The sequence below is a fragment of the Triticum dicoccoides genome, chromosome 5B (assembly GCF_002162155.2).
Source record: "Triticum dicoccoides isolate Atlit2015 ecotype Zavitan chromosome 5B, WEW_v2.0, whole genome shotgun sequence".
Classification (NCBI taxonomy): domain Eukaryota; kingdom Viridiplantae; phylum Streptophyta; class Magnoliopsida; order Poales; family Poaceae; genus Triticum; species Triticum dicoccoides.
The window spans coordinates 670,264,278-670,270,703 of NC_041389.1; positions in this window are offsets into that span (position 1 = coordinate 670,264,278).

The window sequence follows — 6,426 nt, forward strand, 5'->3', positions numbered from 1 at the left end:
GGCATCGTGAAGAAGTGGAAAAGAGGGAAGGTTGTGAGGTCGGGATGTCCGGCCCACCTTTACATCACCCACATGGATGCGTGGTGGAGAGTCAAACGCTTCAACGACGACCACAACCACCCTCTAATAAGAAAGCCGTCCTTGACAAAGTTCCTATCATCACATAGGAACATTCTAAAAGATGAGCAGGACTTCTTGAAGATATTGCACGGATGCAACATAGAGACAGCCAGACAGATGCAACTAATAGAACGGTTTTACGGGAATCCTAAAGATGTACCATACACAGCAAAGGACATCGCAAACTAGCGAGCTAAATTCCGGATGGAGTACCGCCATGCTGATGTGGGGAGCACAATCTCGTACTTCCAAGATATGAAGGCACAAGATCCAGATTTCCATTGGAGAATAAAGCTTGATGATGAGGACAGAGTGGAAAATTTATTCTGGATAGATGGTGCGTCGTGTAGGGCATATGCTAGATACAATGATGTCATCTCATTTGACACAACATACATGACAAACATGTACAAAATGCCCTGTGCACCCTTCATTGGCATTAATAACCATGGGCAGTCGATCCAATTTGGTTGTGGGTTTGTTCGAAACGAACTATCTGGTAACTTTGTGTGGCTGTTTAATGCATTCTTGCATGCAATGGGTGGAATTGCGCCAAAGAACATAATAACAGAAATAACAGATCAAGATTTTGCAATGAGGAGTGCTATTGATGAGGTGTTCATCGGGATAGTACACAGAAATTGCCGCTGGCATATAATGAAAAAAGCACAAGAGAAGCTTGGGAAGCTGATGGCTGACAATGACTCACTAAACAATGCATTCAAGGATTGTGTTGACAACATCCTGACTGGTATTTTACTTCCCACCCATCACCAGCTTAAGACACAGAAAAATGGGCACATAGAATACATTAGTTGCATGATAACAACAATTACCATATCTAACAAAGTGACAAGTTACCAGAGGATTATAACAAAATTACCTACATTAGTTGCTTTCTGTACTACCCCTATAATGTCCATGTTTGATGTACACATTTCAGTTGTTCACCCCACTAGTTACAACAAAACTTTTCAATCACCAGCTAGTGCTGATTGATACGAGTATCTTTTTGTTGCTAGTTAAAAATGTTGCTTGTACTACACACACAGGGTGGTATTCGCTTTGGAAAGAAAATCTTATCCTGTCTGCAAAGTACTTACCATGATCCTTCAACTAAAGTAACCATGTGTGTGTGACATAATTATCAACAACATTGGTGTTCCTAGTTACCATATATGTTTGAACAGATGTTACCATCCTACAATACTTGATGTTACCATGTTTATATTATGAATGCAGTTGAGGAGTTTGAGCACAAGTGGTGGGTGGTGATGGAAGAGTATGGCCAGACTGACAACGAGCATTTCCAATGGTTGTGGGAGAACAGGAAGTGTTGGGTCCCGGTATACTATATGCACGACTTTTTCCCGTTCTTGCAGACCACAGCAAGAAGCGAGGGATTTAACTCTGTGCTCAAGAAGTATGTCAACCCAAACAACTCACTGGTCGAATTCGCACAACAGTACACTGCGATACAGGATAAGGTGATGGCTAGCGTGTCAAAAGAGCAGTTGGAAACAGTGTACAAAGAAACCGAAATGTACTCGATGAACCCGCTGGAGATGCAGGTGCAGGGGCTATACACACATAACTTGTTTTGCAAGTTCCAGGTGGAGATGAAGGTGAAATCAGCAGACAGATGCGACACATTGGATGATGGTACTTTCAAGGTCAGCTCAGTGCGGGGGATAATACCGAAATATGGAGACATGGACTACCATGTGCAAGCAAACATGGCTGAAGAGACATACTCGTGTAGTTGCTGCAAGTTTGATCGTGACGGGCTACTGTGCGCGCATGTACTACGAGTTATGGACCAAATTGGGGTATACGAGATACCTGAAAAGTACATCCTAAAGAGGTGGACCTGGGATCCAGAAGAGGATCTTATTCAACCTGATTTCGAACAACCGACAGTTAAGAAGTTGATGCCATAGGAGGGGGAAAGCATCATGCGATACACATCAATTCTTAAAGAATTTAAGGCATCGGCCAAAGACGCTTGCCTAACAGATGATGGGACCAGATTGGCAAGAAAACACTTGTATAATTTCAAGGAGGAGCTTGAAATACTGAAGAACAATCAACTTAAAAAAGCAAGAAAGGAAAAGGAAGAAGCAAAAGGATCGTTTCAAGGACAGCCGGATCCCTGCTCGATACTTGTGGGGCGGATGAATGAAGACAACCCTGTCACACATTACCAAAACGCCCCCGATGCAAGACATCCGGAGAACCCAGCCACACAGCAAACAAGTGCCACTAATGTGAATCAACAGGAGAACACCGCCACACAACAAGAAAGTGCTACTAATGTGCAGCGACAGTGTAACCCTGCCACACAGCAAGAAAGTGTGCGGGTGACGATACATGCTAGCAAAAACAATCACGCTTTTGTCATCCAGCCCCCACATCCTGATGCAGCTCCGTCCTCAAACACAAAGTTGATACTAGACCCTCCCAAGACTATAACGAAGGGGCGGCCAAAGTAAAAAAGAAAGCAATCAGGTTTTGAGATTGCAAAACCAAAGACAAAAAGGAAATGTGGTGTGTGCGGGAGTATGGAACATGACAAACGCACATGCAAATCTCCCCTAGCAAGATAAATGAAGAAGGTGCTATTAAAATGGAAGATGGTGGCTGCATTTTTTTTCATGGACCATAATGTGCAAGCTACAAGCCCCATAACATTCCAGTTATCAGCATTGTATCTTAGATTTTATCATGGCTTTGTAATGCAAAACAAGTGTATCTCTATAATTTAAGCAAGCTATCAGTACCCTGTTATGCCTGTTACCAGCAAATGTTTGATGGGATTGACATGGATTTGTAAATCCAAAATTTTTATATCTTAACCAAGCTATCAGTACATTATTATGCCAGTTACCAGCAATGTATGATGGAATTGACATGGATTTGTAAAAGCCAATGTTTTTATATCTACATTTTTTGAAGGCTACCAGCACTGCATTGTATTACTTATCAACAAAAAATTAGTCCTCCTTGCACTTCTAAAAATTGCTTATGAACAAATTATAATCACAGTACTGAATTATATCATATAGTCAGTGATTTTGGACTGTGCATACTATAGTAAAACAACATGTCAACATTTTGCTCCATGGCATTGTCATGACAGATTCATATAAAAAAGTTATCATCACAGTTTGGTAGAAGTTATCACACGGTAGTAAAATATCACCTCATCACCCGCTGCCGAACAGATGATAGCGCCACTGTTTGCATTTGTTTTGATAATGATCTAACCACCTCAATGTCATAATTTTCCAGAGAGCTGGAATTTGTTCATGAGTTAAGGCTGGAACATTTTTGCCATCCCACACCTCAAGGTACGTGCAGGCAAAAAATCCACAATCAATGCTGAAACATTTGTGATGCAAAAAACAACACAAAATCAGTTTAATTGGAGTTTCGGACCGGGTCAAATAAACAGGGATGAGAAACATGTAGTTGGGATGTTAAAAAGATAGTGAGTAATCCACAACTAACCCATTATCCTGTTTCAACACATCAATGTACACAAGTTCATAGTCCTCGATCTGCTTATGCGAGTCCTTGTAATTTATCAACCAGGCCTTCTTTATTGTGTTCATGTATCTTGTCGCATGCTCGAGAAGAGAAGGACTATCTTGGTCACGCAATGAATCTAGAACTTCAAACCGCTTCGCCCTAAGATTTAGTGACAACACATACCAATGCCCGTCATCTGGACCGCGGCCCAACTTTTGCAAAGCAGGGAATAGCAGCTGCAAAAAATTAAAAGGCAGTAAGCATAAAAGTAGTTGGAAAAGAAACAAAATTACCAAGATAAAAAATGGTCATGAAATTCACATGGGAGGCAATTAGAAAAAGAAGTTATCAGGGCAGAAAGGTCAAAAGTTACCAGTGTGCATGAAACAGGTTAGCATGACATGAAGAACTAACAATATCCGCAAATAACAGGAAGTTACATGATATTAACAGGAAGTTGCCAAGACACTAACTGTATAGTTACCAGATCCAACAAACATAACATACCTGATCCTGGTGACTAAGAATGTAAAACTTGTCCCGTCGAAAATACTTCAGTAAACACTTGGATTTGAAGTCTCCTAACAACAGATACACAGAGAGCACCCAAGGGAAGATGAGCCTGTTTGGCGTTTCCTTATACTGGAGAACGCGAACATGTAACTCGGCAATGCTGGTTGATAGTTGCCCAACTCCCTTCACACAATTGGCAAGCTCACCAAGGGTGACCCACCTACCATCAATGTCGATGACCCTAAAAAAATACATTTCAAAAAATGGCGCACAAATAATGATTTGTGTTAAGAAAGATGAGAAAAAGGATGGAAACATACTCTTTAATCTTAGAGTTAGAATCAGTAGTATGCTTGATAACTTCATTGTAAACATACTCTTCCTCCTCGCTTGGTGTGAGGGTGGCAAAAGGCGGGAGCAGGTATTTGGACGGGTGGGTGACCCTAACTTTTCGAATAAAGGATTTAGGTGTTGAACTGCGTACTAAATGCTCTGTGCGAGGTGGTAACTCTGGTGTAACAAATGTTGGACTTTGGGGGTTGTCTGGTAGAAACAGAAAAAATAGAAAACCATGAATTATCATCAGATGGGAGAAAGAATTATCAAGTGATGGGTTAAAACATATCAAGTGCCACATGTTTTGATTATCAAGTGGTGGTCCATAATTGAAAAAACAAAGAAAGTGGTTTGTGCAAGGGTTGCAATGTTCATGGAGCAGAAAAAAATCACCTATTTGAACATTAGATTTCCCTTTTAATGCTGGATTGCCATGTTCAAATTCTTCCCACCACATGAGAACCTCATCATCGTCAATCTCAACATCATACACTTGCACATGACCAGCTTCCGATGTTACTTAAATAAAAAAAGAGCGATGAGGACATGAACAGTAGTGATAAACAACATAAATTGTTGCAAAAAGAAATCAGGAATTAAAAATTGAGACAAGATACAAGAAGTTATCAGGAACACAATATAGAAGATACCAGGTAATGTGAATGTGGATTACCAGCACACATGTATGGGCCTTTTAAGGAACAAATTAGATAACACTGGTGTATAACGAGGAACAACTGTGATATAAACTAATAATCATAACATGTTAAAAAGAAGACCGAAAAGAATTGTATAGCCCAGAATTGGTAAAGAATGCATATGTGGCTGGAGTTATGGTGTCAATGGATCATAAATTGACAGGATTTGAACATTTGAGTTACCAAGATATGTCATATAGAGTTATCAGGGTGATTAGAAAAAATTGAAGGAATAATGAAAAAGTTCAGATGAATAACTACGAGTGTAGTATTGTTTTGTAAGCATGACAATGAATTAAGGAAAATAAATAGGCAATGATAGGAGATGTACGTATCACGCGCTTACTAAAAGTCAGTAACGGATAACATCGGCTTTGAAAACTGACAAAGTTACCAGGGGGGGGGAGGATGGACTTATCGTCTATGCTAGCATCGTACAAAATACTGTAGCAGACACAACAGAAATTTATATTATGGGTACTGAAAGCACATATGTTCGTTTACATCACACAAAGCATAGAAGTAGTATTACATTTATCCATACACACGGAATGATAGAAAGTTCCAAACACATAAATAAAAAGATCACACCAAGGCACAAAACATATCTCAATCCATCACTCTCGCGGCATAAAAGCGAAGACACAAGGTCTTCACTTACCAAAGTTGTTGGGTGGCGGAGCCCAAGCAACCGGTTGAGCCTTGGTAACTTTCATCACTGCCTTGCCCTTCGAGTCAGCATCAACAGGAGCTGCAAGCCCTAGAACGGCGTTAGGGCCAGTAGCTGGTTCTGCAGGTGGTACTTGAGCAGATGGCGCCGCCACAGGTGCTTCTGGTTCTGTAGGTGGTACTTGAGCAGATGGCGCTGCTGCAGGTGCTTCTGGTTCTGCAGGTGGTACTTGAGCAGATGGCGCTGCCGCAGGTGCTTCTGGTGCTGCAGGTGGTACTTGAGCAGATGGCGCCGCCGCAGGTGCTTCTGGTGCTGCAGGTGATACTTGAGCCAACGTTGGTGCAGCTTGAGCCGTTGCAGTTGCTTCAGTAGATGGTGGCGCTTGTGGACTCGCACCAAATATGGCATCCAGCCCAAGAGAGCAGCTGGGTGGCGTAAAATTACCATTCGTAGTTTCCAGCTCCAGGGGTGCTCAACTCCAATGCAGGGTCAGCTACTGCTTCAAAACATCACAAGTAACACACAAATAAGGAAAAAATGCATCAGGAAAACATGTAG